This window comes from Natator depressus, chromosome 3 (assembly GCF_965152275.1).
Source record: "Natator depressus isolate rNatDep1 chromosome 3, rNatDep2.hap1, whole genome shotgun sequence".
Lineage (NCBI taxonomy): Eukaryota > Metazoa > Chordata > Testudines > Cheloniidae > Natator > Natator depressus.
The window spans coordinates 204,072,437-204,087,644 of NC_134236.1; the positions used below are offsets into that span (position 1 = coordinate 204,072,437).

The window sequence follows — 15,208 nt, forward strand, 5'->3', positions numbered from 1 at the left end:
CACTTCATCGGATGCACTTCATCCGATGAAGTGAGCTGTAGCTCACGAAAGCTTATGCTCAAATAAATTGGTTAGTCTCTAAGGTGCCACTAGTACTCCTTTTCTTTTTACGAATAGATTCTTTGGAGAACATGTGTTTAAATACCCAGTTCAGGTTTAATATCCAATTTTGCCCTTGGGCGATGATTATCTCCCTGAATTCAGAAAAGGTCTGCCCTGTGTAATTTTGTAAGCTATTTAAATACTGAGAGCCAGATCCTCAGATGCAAATCAGTCCAGTTTCATTGACATTAATGAAGCTATGCCAGTTGACACCAGCTGTGGACTTGGCCTGCATTGCACACACTAATTTGAGGCCTGTTCAATTTTCAAAGCCTTTTCTCAAAAGAACCTCTTTTTGCTCCCCTTCGCGCCATCTCCAGAATGTGTATATCTCTCTTTTGGCTCAACGCCTGGGACTAAGCACAACGCTAAATGTGACCTCACAAGTGCTTCGCAGAGAAGAATTGTCTTTCCTTACTTGTAAAATGGTTCCCCTGCTTCTGCATTCTAAATTATTCTTTTTCCTTTTACTTTGTTTTTGGTCAACACAGAGTCCCTATGTTCAAATAATTAACTCTGGGGTTCTTTTCATTCTGTATTAGAGCCAAAATACATTTCAACACGAAAATAACCTATAGTCTCATTGGCTTTCCCTACCTGCATGACATTACATTTGCTGACATTCCCCATCCAATGAAGTGAGCTATAGCTCACGAAAGCTTATGCTCAAATAAATTGGTTAGTCTCTAAGGTGCCACAAGTACTCCTTTTCTTTTTACCTGAACCTAACATCCTCTTTCAGTTAAACTCTTGCTTCCTTTGTTCTGTTAATGATTGACTCTGGGCATATGCCATATAAGATATTTAAATACCCAGGTAGAGAAAAGTTCCAAAGTACCCAAGCTGCATCTTGGCCAGACTTAAAATAGCAGATTCAACTGTATGCTTAGGAGGGCGAATATATGGAGAGACTTGGAAATCCCAGCTTGGCCAACCTGAGACTGCTTTATGTTCCTCTAGGAGCTGAAGGGTAGGGCAGATTGGGTAATGAGTGGATGGAGCCTGGACTCATCCAGCTAACATAGCGGAGCCAGTGCATAGGGGGAAGTAATTCGTGTCATGTAATGGACTGGCATGGATTAAATTCCCCCATGGAGTAAAGAACAAAATTGTGCCTCTCTGAGTCCCAGTTCAGCCTCATATCTGCTCCTGGGCAAACGTAACTATGCTATGTCCTGCCTTTACTGAGGATTCACAGGCACTCCATAATTGAGTCATGTATTAGGTTTGACCTGGTAATGATCGAGGGCCAGATTGCGATAGGAATATTTCCACTGGCATTAATTAGACTGTCTGTATGGAACAGCTCATCAGTTTGAGCAAATGAATTCAGTTTGGGATAAACATATTATTATAAAGAAGAACATCAAGTTCACAAGAATAAACACCCACTGCTTTTGGTGATTGGGCCCTTGCTGCATTCCCGACCCTGAGTTTATTTGGCCAATAATTTCTTGGGAAAAAGTTTAGATGTTGGCAACTGTGGGACATAGACAAGGAGTAAAATTTTTATAATCTGTTCTAGCAATGGTTGGGGATTTAAAAAATATCTGTTTTGCACTGTTCAGAGCAGTTAATGCAAGATGGAAAAAACACTATGATTTAGACAGTTTAAATAGCTGTCAAAAAGGAAGCCAAAATTCTTAGTGTGTTCATAAGGCCCACTCCTGCTTGGCTGCTTGGGGAACGCCACAGTACCATATATCATTTAAAATTTCTCTGTCCAAGTGCCAAGTCATGAGCACTGCTGTTGTACATGGCTGTTGTTAGGGTCCAGAGAAAACCTTATAAGTTGTGATTACTTTGGAATTGGAATTTGATCAAAAACTCAATATTTGACGTGAGTTTCAGTTTTGGAAAGTGTAACTTGGTGATGTAATATTTTTGGTCCTGTAATTTTTATAAAATGAGCCGTTCAATCTTGATTTTTGTACATATGAAGCAGTTTACTGTAGCTAAGATCAAGTATCTTTCATTACGTACATTAGGAACTGGGACCTGAATGCTTTGTAACTTGGCTATAAAAACTGAAACTTGGAAAATGTCTTAGCAATGAGCAAACTTTTCCTCTTTTAGTTAGATTTGTTGAACTATAAATATCAATGTGGGAGTTTGTAAGTCAAATGCCAAAAATACAAACACAGGCCCAGGACCTGCAAAAGGAGCACAGGCACCAATCCTGAAAAGACTCCTGTTGACTTTGATGGGCTTTGCATTAAATCAAATGTAGGCAGAACCCATTGGGACTTGTAGGAGGGATCTGTCTGCATGGATACAGTTGCAGGATCAGGGTCCTTACTTGCACAGAAATCTGCCAGAGAAGGCTTTGGTTTTATTGCCTTTCATAATTTCAAGAAATCCCAGAGAGTTCTCTGTTTTAATATCAGGGAATGGAGTGATGGAAATTGTTCCTTGGTGACACTTGACTTTTTCCAAGTGTCAGCACAGCAAAAGAATAGAAAACTCATTTACAAATTTCTGAGAAACAAACCCTGAGCTCAGAATGGAAGAGCTACAAGAAAATCACCTACAGTCGCAGTGACAAGTGCACAGGTTTCGTGAAAATCACATGGCACAGAGCAAATTCAGGCTGTAGAAGATATGTCCCATTGCCACATTACCCCATCCTGTGTTAAGAGCCATAGGAGGGGGCTCTGCGGGAGGAAATATCTGAGGAGACTCACAGCATCCTGTGATGCCCCTCCCTCCCAGTGTAAAAAGTGTGTGATGCCCATGCCTGAACTTGGAGTGCTACCAGGCATGAAACCAAAATATGCTAATTCTGTGATGGTATCAGGGTTATCGGGAGTTATATCTAATAGTGGCAGTTCTATTTTTCCTTGAAGCAAATATAAAAATATAAGGAAACTCCCTATAAAAGTTATCGTTAATAAACCACAAAGGTTGTAGATACCTATGTATTACATAAAGAAACACCATCCATTGAAACCTGGTCGGTTTTAAATTTGTGATAAAAATAGCTTCAGGTACTTCATGTATTCTTTAGTCCTTTTGCCAAGTTTTGTGATTTTACAGCCTCTCCTTTTACCATGTGTTTAAAATATTTTTCTCTCCCCACACGACCCGCATAGCCAAAGAAAACAAGATTTTATTGGTTATGCAGAGTAAATAGTGGAATTGACTACGTACAAAACAGAGTCAGATGCACAAAATTAATTTTCCTAGATCTTTCAATTATAGTAATGTTAGGTTGTGGTCCTGCAAACATGAACCCAGTCCCGGAAAGACTTAAGCACATTGACGTCAGTGGGATTACTCGTGTACTTAAAGTTAAACACGTGTACGTGCTCAAGTGTTTGCTGGATTGGGGCCGTGACTATTTCCACTGAGTTTCCTGGGACTATGTGTGTGTGTAAGTGCTTTTAGGAATAGGCTCTTGACTCTTGCCTGCCATTGGTAAGTATGACATTTTCAGACAGTTTTTTTTTTAAAGTTGACAGAATCCCTTTAAAAAAGTAAAGTTGTGATTATAAAAAACAAAACAAACCCCCAAATGTTTGAAAGCCAGGAACTAAAATGAAGTAAAAGTTTTGAAAAAATATAACAGAAATGTTTCAAAACCTGGCAAATTATAAATAATGATAACTAAAGGTTTCACAGTCTTAAGTCTGAGGGCTGGTCTACACATACAGTGCTACATTGGCGCTGGTGCAGCGATGCTGCTGTAGTGCTTAGTGAAGATGCTCCCTATGCTGTTGGAAGAGCTTCTCTCATTGGTAACCCACCTCCATGAGAGTCAGTAGCTATGTTGATGGGAGAAGCTGTCTCAACAGGAGTTTGGGTGATATAACTGCGTCATACAGAGGTGTGAATTTTCCACACCACTGAGCGATGTAGTTATACTGAAATAAGTATATAATATAGACTAAGCCTGACCATGTCTCAGTTCCCATTTACTTATCCACTATGCTTTTTGCTAATTACTGTGCTTGGAATTATTGGCATAGCTGGTAGTATTAGAAATGAAGCTGCAGTATCTGGAGAGTAATAAGCCTTACTCAGGTTAATTCAAGTTTTCACATAATTTTTTCATCAAATTTTGCAATTATAATCAAATTTCTGTCTCGCTCAGGCAAGCGGATAACATATCAAATTGAGTAGGAATTATTATTAAACATATACTTACCATTTTTTATGTGTGTCTTTGAAAATATACGTGTTTGGTGTGGCTTTTTCCAAGACATGCAAACTTCCAAGATAAATATTTGATTTACTAGATTTCAGATTCACTTTTTTTATGTTCAGAAGAAAAGGATTATTTAATCCCTTATTATTTCAGCAACTGTTGCACACATGTAAACTATCATTTATAATATATGTTTCCCATATGGTTAACAGTGGTTCTAGAAACCAAAGAAGTGACTTGGCTCTACTTCACATCTCTTGTTCCTTGCTAAACATAGCTTAATGATATGTATACACCTTTCTTCTAGACTAGGCATTTCCCGTTTACTGCCTTCCTTTTATTGGTAATTTTATAGTTGCCATGTGTTGTGCTGACTGAAAATCCCTACAGTTTCTGTGATGTGGCATATAGTGGAGATTAAATAGCCCCCAAACACCCCACCTTGACAGTTCTGTCAAACTAAAGCCTTATTCTGCTTCAGCTTTCTTTTGAGGCCAACCAATCCACAAAAATATTCTGATTAAATTTATCAGAGAATCATAGAATATCAGGGTTGGAAGGGACCTCAGGAGGTCATCTAGTCCAACCCCCTGCTCAAAGCAGGACCAATCCCCAATTTTTGCCCCAGATCCCAAATGGCCCCCTCAAGGATTGAACTCACAACCCTGGGTTTAGCAGGCGAATGCTATTCTGCCAAGTTACTTGATTTTGTGTGACTTAATTTTCATAATATATTGTATTTTGCCAATCACTGAAAGTTATGTTACAGGTTATGTAAGAACCAGTAATAACACAGTAGCAGTTACCTTCTTTAACAGTTACAGCTACTAAAACCACAGCTTTATTATAGCTACTCATGTATTTTGCAGAGCTGTCTGTCATAAGGTGGGAGTACAGAGGTTTACTCTGTAGAATTGTGGAAAAGTTTGGAGCCTTTGAATATGCCATTAATATGTTTAATAGAAGACAGAAAGCAGAAAGTGCTATTCTAAGTGCTCATAAAACACATTTATTTTCTGCTAGTGACTAGAGAGGGCTGCTCTCATAGGACCAATTAATATACTTTGTCATACAGCCACCTCTTCCTTCCAAATAAACAACCTTATTGACATCATTATAACTCCACCTACCAGGAAACTGTGTGTCAGTTGTGACTGGCAGACTTCTATTTTATTTTTTTGCCTCCTTGCTTCCTGGTATAGGTCGAGCTATAATACTGTCTGCTGGGATGTTTCCTTTCCGGGATGGGAGAAGAGGCAGACCGACAAAATACATTACAAGTAAGTAATTATTTTCTTCTCTGTGTGTAACCAAGCCTGGTGTACTCCTTTGAATTCTGTCAAATTGTACGGAAGGAAGAAAACTTTACTTCATTAGCAGAGCTTGATTTGGAGTAGCTTCCTGACACAAATCTGGATTTCATAGGACAAGTGTGATGAATTTAAGAAAGGCAGCTGAAAGGAACTCAGCCCTGCTCAGTAGTGCCCTGATGCAGTGAGGTACCTGACCTTGGTGGGACTATGCACATGTTTAAAGTTAGGCACATTCTTAAGTAAGCATTATCACGGCATAGGCCAAGAAGAGATTTTGCTTAAGTGTAACTATTAGAGTACCTATAATGGTCCTAGTACGGTATTGGCCTTAGTGGTGTAGAGGTTGTTACCCAGTCCCCGTTGTTTTTAAAACCTATACAATATTCAAAATGTGGTTGCTCATTTAAATGTATGATTGCAAAGGTCTCATTATGGTTGGTACCTTTGACAGCTATACGTTAATGAATTTTATAAAGGCATTTATTCCCTATGAATTGAGAAACTCGGGGCCAGATAATCACAGGTTTAAGGTTAGTACTTTAATTTTACTTTTGGGAGCACCAGACCTGATTACTCAGCAGATGTTCTTTTAAAATTATACAAGATATTGTTACTTGATAACTAAATAGCACAAGTACATGTAGAATATTGAACTTTGCTAAATGCAATACAATGAATGTTGTTTGGGGGTTAATTCATGATGATGGATTTAAATGTCTAATACTGTGAAACTCTGTGCCAGTGAGAAATCACTCCTTTCAACCGTATTAAATGTTTCCACTATCTTGCACTCTAAACTTTCCTCTGTATTGTAGTAACCCTGACAGTGAACAAACTCAGACTTTTTTGGTTCCAGGTAGCTACTACACAGTCTATTAATCAAATCCAAATAGCAGGTTTACTGACTTTATCTCCTCTGGAAGATTTTGGTCCAAATTTTCAGAAATAGGTACCTAAAGTTTGGCTTCCAAATCCATGTTCGCAAGAGTGTTTGATTGCTCAATAGCTCCCATTGACATCAATAGAACCTTCTGGGTGAGCAACGCTTTTGAAAGTCAGGTCACTTATTTAGCAGCCTAAATAAAGACATAGGAGCCTAACTTTATGCACCCTTCTTTATGGAGGCAGAGATTTTTTCAAAGGCATACAGGGCAGCTAAGCATCCAACTCCTTTTAACTGTGGATAAAAGTTGGGTGCCCAACTGCCCTTTGTGCCTTTTGAATATCTGCCTCTTTAACTATGGCTCCTAAATCCCTCCGTAGGTACCTATATAAAGTGTCCTGATTACCAAAGGTGCTGATCAGTGAAGCTCTCATAGATTTCAGTGGAAGTTGAGAGTAGTCAGCACCTCAGAAAATCAGGCCACTTTTATTTAGGTACCTAAATACCTATTTGGGCACCTAATTTTGGGCACTCAAATTTGCAAAACGTCCCCTTTATCCCTGTCACTGCATCCGTTAACTAGGATCTCACTCTGGACTTCAGAATAGAAAATATATTTGGAAGGTCACTTACTCAAGAACAACCTGACTCTCACATTTGGTTGTATGAGAAGAAAATATAATTATTCCAAATGTCTGGTTTTCCTAAAATTAATAGTTTTGGTTTTTAAAATGTTCCTTCTTCAAGAGCAAGATGCTGAGTGCATCTAGAGGAATGATGGCCCAGAGATCAGAATGCTAGTCTGAGACTTAGGAGACCTGGGTTCCATTCTCAGCTCCTCCACAGAGTTCCTTTGTGTAAAGGAGGGTAATATAATTAATGTCAGTCAACATGGGTTTACGGGAAATAGATAATATCAAACTAACTTGATATCATTTTTTTTATGAGATTGCAAGTTTGGTTGATAAAGTTAATAGTACTGATGTAGTATACTTAGACTTCTGTAAGGTGTTTGACTTGGTGCCACATGACATTTTGATTAAAAAACTAGAACAATATACAATTAACATAGAATCACAGAAATGCAAGGCTATAAGGGACCTTGAGAAGTCATCAAATTCAGCCCCGTGCTCTGTGGCAGGACCAAATAAACCTAGACCATCCCTGACAGGTGTTTGTCCAACCTGTTTTTAAAAACCTCCAATGATAGGCATTTCTCCCTTGGAAGCCTATTCCAGAGCTCATAATTAGAAAGATTTTTCTAATATCTAACCTAAATCTCCCTTGCTGCAGATTAAGCCCACTGTTTCTTGTCCTACCTGTAGTGGACATGGAGAACAATTAATCACTATCCTCTTTGTAGCAGCTTTTAACATATTTGAAGACTATTACTGGGTCCCCATCTCAGCCGTCTTTTCTCAAAACTAAACATGCCCAATTTTTTTAACCTTTCCTTTTGTAGACCTTTTATAATTTTTGTTGCTCTCCATTGAACACTCTGAGATTTGTCCACATCTTTCCTAAAGTGTGCTGTCCAGAATTGGACACAGTGCTCCATCGGAGGCCTCACTAGTTGCAATGCACACGTTAAATGGATTAAAATGGGGAATCATCACCAAGTTGGTGCATTTGTGGTGGGATCCCGCACGGATTGATTATTTGCCTTATACTGTTTAACATTTTTATCAATATTTTGGAAGAAAACATAAAATCATCACTGATAAAGTTTACTGATGACACAAATTGGTAAGTAATGAAGAGGAAATGTCATTGATACAGAGTGATCTGGATCTCTTGGTAAACTGGGCACAAGTAAGCAATAAGCACTTTAATATGGCTAAATATAAATATGTACATCTAGAAATAAAAAATGCAGGCCATACTTACAGGATGGAGGACTCTATCCTGGGAAGCAGTGACTCTGAAAAAGGTTTGGGAGTTGTGGTGGATAATCAGCAGAACATGAGCTCCCAGTGTGACACTGTGGCCAAAAGGGCTAATGCGATCCTTGAATGCGTAAACGGGGGATACAAGTAGGAGTAGAGGGATTATTTTACCTCTGTTTGGCAGGGTTGCGACTGGTACTGGACTTCTGTGTCCAGTTCTGGTGCCCACAATTCAAGAATGATGGTGATAAATTGGAGAGGGTTCAGAGAAGAGCCATGAGAATGATTGAAGAGTTAGAAAACAGGCCTTACAGCGATAGACTCAAGGATCTCAATCTATTTAGCTTAACAAAGAGAAGGTTAAGGGGTGGTTATACTCTGTAAGTACCTTTGTGGTGAACAAATATTTGATAATGGACTCTTTCTTTCGTCTTCTTTTTGATCCCACCTCTAAATAGCAGTTACTCCCAAGACTGTAGTTTGGGAACGTGCACATACTGTATAGTTAGTCATTTTGTCTTCTCAAAGTGCAGGATGGGGTCTGACTGAGCTGTCACAGAGGAGTTTAGGAAAAGTAGGGAGCCAAATGAGCAAATCAGCTTTCTTTTTGCATCCAGAGGCGTTTAAATTACCCTAAGGTAAGGGTGAGCTTTCATTTCCAGCCTTGAAATGGACTGCACCCATCAGTCCATGCTCTCAGTATTGCTAAGTGCAGAGGAGCAGCTTGTCTGGGAGGCAGCAGTTAATTGTCACTTTTCTGGAACTAGTTTTGGGTTGCCCTGACCTGATGGACAATAGAATTTTTTTTGGCTTGTTGTTTTTCAACAGTTGAATGCTTGGCATCCAAAACACGTGCACAAAGCTTCAGAGGCTCGGTGAAAAATCAGGTCAATGTAACACCCATGACAATGAAGTAAATATCGGATATGTTCCAGCAGCTGCTGGGCTCTATTGGCAAGCATGCAGTTCTGGAATAGATCTGACTTGTATGGTGGAGATGTTTAATTTACATGTATGCTGACAAATGTTATTAGCTGGCATTACAGATATCTCTCTTAAAATGTTATTTCAAAAACCTACCTTTTATGTTGGAATCCCAACCTCTCCCTCATGTAGTTTTGGGACTGGCAAGGCTGCTTGAATGAATCACAAGGGTTATAAGAAATGTTAATTTTATAACATTGTTAATCTACAAGGTATACTGCACGATACTTCTTTTGCCTAATATGAACAAATTAACAAATTTGTAATTTATCCAATTATATGTACTTTATTTTGTTTTGCATCACCCTGCCTGCTGTTTTGTGGGATCATTTCTTTATTTTGTTTTGATTTTTGGCATTGGATTAAGGTTATGTTTTAGGCCCTGATTCTGCAAATACATAAGCACGTGCTTAACTTTACACACAGGCAATAGTTCCATTGACTATAATGAAACTATTCCCAGTGTGTAAAGTTAGGCACGTACTTAAGTCTTGACAGGAGTGGGGACTTAGACTGTATGGTTTTCAGGACAGAGTCTGTATCTTTCTCTGTGAAATTACAGTTGCACTTGAACAAGAGAAATATCAATTCAGATCTTCCTTCAACATCTCAAACATTGAAGATGAACCTGCTGCTTCAGGATTCCTCAAGATAGAAAGTAAACATGTTTTCTTCTTCTGAACTACTCCCTCTTCTGACAGATGTTTTCTCAGTGACCCAGCACAAGGAGGCACACTTGTTATGGCAGGTGTCACCAGGTGTTTCTTTTAAATGTAGGGTATGTGTACACAGCTGCTGGGAATGAGTCTCACAGCCCAGGTCAACAACCTCATGCTAGAGCACCAAAAATAGCCATGTAGACATTGCTTTGATATTTGGGCTCAGCTGGAGCTTTCCTTAGAGGTGGGTGAGTAAGTTTCAGAGCCTGAGCTGAAATGTCCATATTGCTTTTTTAGTTGACCTGGGCTGCAAGACTTGCTCCTAGCAACTGTGTAGACAGATCCACCATGTGAGCAAATGTTTAGTTTTGGGAAATCGTGCTTTGTTGTAGTCAGTTTTTGTTGTGTCAGGTTCTGTGTTGAAGCAGTGAGTGGCCCTTAGAGCATGAGCTCTGTGAGCAACAGGGGAGTTTGCTCTCTGGTTAGAGCCAGTTCATGAGACAGAGATGTTTCCTGAGAACTGGGCACTGGAGTTAGGCTGAGATTCCTGAAAGGATGGATTGCCTTGCATGCTGTTTGACACCTCTGTTCCAGGACTGGTGCATATGTATAAATAAAAGAAGTTACACATCAAATACACTCATCCTGGGTGTCGGTGATTTTTTTCCCGTGACTGAGGCTGATTTGCTACCTCTTAACAGAAGGGCAGTGTTTGTATCGGAATGTAACACTGGTGTCAGAAGAAGTAAACAGTGTAAAGCAACAGTGTAAATGAGAATCAGACCTCTTGTCTGCTTTTCCAACTCATTTAGTATATTAGGCCTCTGTCACACTATACACAGTAATTCCTTTTTGAACATACTTATCTTATTTTGAAACTTTAATAAAATGCAGATGGAAATACTAAGCAAGACAGACAACATCTGTTATGTACAAGATAGCTTTATAGAGCTATTTATAACCTTCACAAGACAGACAGGCTGCTAGGGGTTTACCTTTCATAGATAGTTTACCTCCCTGAATGCTTTCAAACCTCCACTTTTCTGCATTAAAATTGATGCAGATAATCTATACCCATCATATTTTGCACCGCAAAGCAGAGTCCAAGATTCAAATTCTAAGCATAGTCTGCAGAACCATTCTTTGTCACGTGGGATAGTGAAACACAGCTGCTTTCCAGCTGAGGCTGTTGTGAAGTTGTTAGTTTAACTGTATCTATCTTGTCATTTCTAATTCCCTTTTTGCTGGCAGACTGAGTTTAGTGCTGAGCATGTTTTTGTAGTATCATTGTATTAAAGCACCGCTTCTCAAACTGCAGTGCACGGACCCCTGCGGATCCTCGGAGGGTACTCCAGGGGGTCCGCAGGCCCGCCCCCTCCCTCCCCTCAACTCCTCTCCCTCCCTCCCAACATGCCGGGGAACAGGCTTCCTACCTGCCCTGGCTCTGCGTTGCTCCTGGAAGTGGCCAGCACATCCCTGCAGCCCCTAGGGCAGGGCAAGGGGTCTCCGTGTGCTGCCTCTGCCCCGAGTGCCAACTCCACAGCTCCCATTGGCCAGGAACTGTGGCGAATGGGAGCTGTGGGGGCAGTGCGCAGAGATCTCTGGGCCCCTCCCACCTAGGAGATGCTGCCAGAGGATGTGCTAGTCCCTGGTTAGAGGGATGTGGGAGTGGCCCAAGGTAAGCGCCGTCCGGTCAGAGCCCCTCACCTTCTCCTGCACCCCAGCTCAGAGCCCGCATGCAAACTCTGCGCCACTCCTGGAAGTGGCCTGCATGTCCCTGCAGCCCTGGGACGGGGGGGAGAAGGGAGAGAGGGGAGAGGGAGGGGTCTCTGTTCACTGCCTCAGCCCCGAACGCTAACTCTGCAGCTCCTATTGGTCGGGAACTGTAATTCTGAAATTGTGTTTGTTGTTAGAAGATTGGAGTGAATATTGTGCATCACAGCAAGACTTCCCATTCTTTGATGCAAGTACTGAGGGTGGCAATCTAATTGAACGTCAACGTGTTGGAGAAGGTGTTTAGTGTGCTGAGCTGGATGTCATGATGGTAGCAGGCTGATGCTTGGAGGTTGTTGTATTGGGTGAGAATGTTGTCTTGACTTGTTACTTCCTTATTTTTTAGTGTCTGTGTTTTGTGAGCAGCCTAACTTTTAAATTAATGAATTTCTGAAGCGCGGGATTATATAGCGAGAATCTGTGGGTGGCATTGTACAATTTTGTTTGGCATGAGTTTGTTATGGCTGTATTACCCATGATTGCTAGTGAAACCACAAGTTTTGGGATGAACTGAGTAACTTGCAAGTTCCCCTGAAAACTTCATCTCTTATTATATGAACATGTATTCTGTAAATAAAACCAACAGGACAGGAGAAATATGATCTTCCACATGATCGCTCTGACCACTTTGCTTGTACCTTGTATCTCTTTCCCTCACCTTTTTATTGTTTTACTTTGTAAGCTCTTTGGGGCAGGGACAGAGTCATCTTGCATGTCTGTACATTACCTAGTATCCACATTTGGAATGTCACTGTTATAAAAATAAAGTCTAAAATAAGCTACATATAACAGGAAGCCACTTAAAGGTATTTGAGTACTTAAAATTTTTTAAATTATTTTTTGTGTACTTCTGTCTAAAGCCAGGTGCCTTATGTATTGTGTCCAACTGTGCTTAGAAGCAGAGGGAGAGAAAGAAATATAACTAATATATTTTGTAGAACTTCTGCAAATAACCTAAAGTAGCTTTTCTGGACATAAAAGGATCATCTTTAAATATTTAATATCTCTAGACAGCCTGGGACTAGATGCATGTGCTTTGTCTTAATGGAAAGCAGCAATGTTCCAGGGGTAAATTCCCCAAGATCTAGCCTTGGTAGTCATGAGATCACAGATCTTAAACTCACAGTTCTAGGAGTGACTATGAAAAGGTGCCACCTGTGTAACTTGTATGTGGGTGTGGGATGGGTATGTTCATGTGAAATTCCACATTGGGGGGGAGAAAGAAAGGAAGCATGCTTGTGGTAGGCTGCTTAAAGAAATGGCAGCTGTTTGAAGCTGCTCACAGGATTGGAATGTTAGTAATCCTGGCAAAGAGAGATTAATGGGCCAAGGCAGTCAAAGGTCTGCAGTAAATTCATTTTATCAGACGGATGTTGCCACTAGATGTATGCTTATTATCATATTTTATACTATGGCAGCACGTAGAATGCTGCTTCTTGCACTAGGCACTCCACAAATGCATAGTAGGAGCCATTCCCTGGCCCAAAGAACTTAGTCTCAATCAACAAGGTGGACAGTGGATGGGAGGGGAAACAGAGGCACAGAGAAGGGAAAGTGACTTGTCCAAGGACACGGCAAATGTGGTAAAGCTGGGATTAGAATGCAGGTCGTCTCTTCTGAGTCCCGGTCCGCTAGGACACACTGCCTCTGATTTGTAATAATATCTTTGGGCAAGGGAGACTGATGTGGTCAGGTTCTGCAGAAACTGAATTTATTTAAAATACATTTTAAAAAAGGTTCTCTCCCTTAAGGCTGTGAACAAAACCTTAAAAACATGAGCTGAGTGTAACCAGCTGCCAGGCAGTAGGAGAGGAGCTGGCACTGCTGTTACACTTTTAAGCCTGTCCCTTGCTCTGCCTTCAGCAGCAGAACATGTGGAGGGTCAGTTGTGTAACAGCTGAATCCTCTGGTCTCAAGAGGAAGGGGAGGGATTATCAGCAGCCCTTCCGGGCTCTACCTCTCCTGGGCCAGGATGGTTCCCTCCTCTCCAGATGCCATACCAGTGGCGCGCCTACTTAACCACTCTGAGGCTTTCTCCCATGGCTGGTCCTAGCTGGCTCCTCCTCTTGCCCAGTTCCAGCGATTGCTTCCCCAGGCTTAGTGAGAGGAACAGATAATACCCAGCTCCTTACCCACCTCTAGGGAGAGGCCAAAATATTCTAACAGCCCTGGTGGCAACTCCTTAAGTGGAAGAAGGGACAGAGCAGGACCTCCAGCCTTTTTTGTGGGGGACTGGGGAAGGGGGCAGCCAGCAGGAGAGGTGAGAGGGCTTCCATTAGGGGAAGACTCAAGGCTCAACTGAGGGAAAGATGCTGCAATCATGAGGAAGCCAGGGTAGGGCTTATATGGCTGGTGCAACTGTGGATAGATGGTACTGAAAGGTGGGTCGGGGAAGAGAACTGGTGAATTTGGGGTATGGGTAGAGACTTGATAGGCTGAGGGTAAATGGAGAGGTGAATGGCAGGCATGTGCCCGAATGAGGTAGCCTTCAGAACTGAGTGAATGATGGGGTGTGTGGTTGTGTAGTTTGAGACACAAAGAGGATGTGTGTGTGTGGGTGAGAGATTGGTATGAAGTTTGCATGTATCAGTGTCCATGAGTGTGTGCATGTATGTTACATAGTGCAGGGAGACGTGCACGTATTGGTGTTTAAGGATACGTGAACAGATTTCTATCAGGGATGGTGAGATATATTTTTGGACCATTTTGCCAGGGTTGTTATCTATCGAGAGAAATAATATTGGCTGGCACTAATGGCAGCAGCAACAAAACATTGTCTAAATATTGCCCTATTAAAAACAGGTCTTGAAATTATGGCATACAACCGAAAGAACAATTTTTACTCACAGGCAGTTTTCTTTTTTATGGTCTCTGGAAAGAGAAGGGATTTAATCACTTCCCCCAGATGTTAGTTGCATTACTCAAACAAGCTAACTTATTCTTTTCCAGAAGAGCAGTAAAACCTATTTCCCAGCACCCTTAGCGATTCTAACAACTCCACTGTTATGGCACTTCTCTAGTGAGTGCTTGGGAAGAGCCCACTGTGGTTCTTCATATTGGTACTACTAATAAAGAGAGGCCTAGGAGAGAGGACCTGGATGCTACATTTCCCTGGTACTAAACTAAGAAAATGACTCACATCCAGAGCCCCTATGCTAGATTTTTTCCAGTTCTGTGGATAAGGATAGCAAGACAGTAGGGACTGCAGCATGTCTGTGTGTGGAGATATCAAGTGGAATAAGTTACATTTATGAGGCACTGAAGAACTGTTTAGAAAAGGGAAAGATCTCCCTTAACCAAAGTGGAACCAGATTGCTGGCACAGATGGTTGGCTGACTAGGTTTTGCAGGGTTGATTATTAAAACTAGGAGCTGGAGGAAAGCTGGCAGGTGCCAAGGGACACTGGTGTTTGCCAAAGACATCTGGTAGGGATCTCAAGAATACAAATGTATCGGTCTCCA

General features: G+C 41.1%; 1 protein-coding gene across 2 annotated transcripts in view; it reads left to right on the top strand.

Annotated features, from left to right (window-relative positions):
• RIN2 (Ras and Rab interactor 2) overlaps positions 1-15,208 on the top strand; it is a 111,704-nt gene that overhangs the window by 9,848 nt on the left and 86,648 nt on the right. Inside the window, exon 2 of one of the 2 annotated variants that reach the window (XM_074949731.1) lies at positions 5,452-5,529. The exons of the other annotated variant lie outside the window; for it this stretch is intronic. The gene's annotated coding sequence lies outside the window, so the exon portion shown is untranslated. The remainder of the gene's footprint in view (positions 1-5,451; positions 5,530-15,208) is intronic. 2 annotated transcript variants of the gene reach the window in all.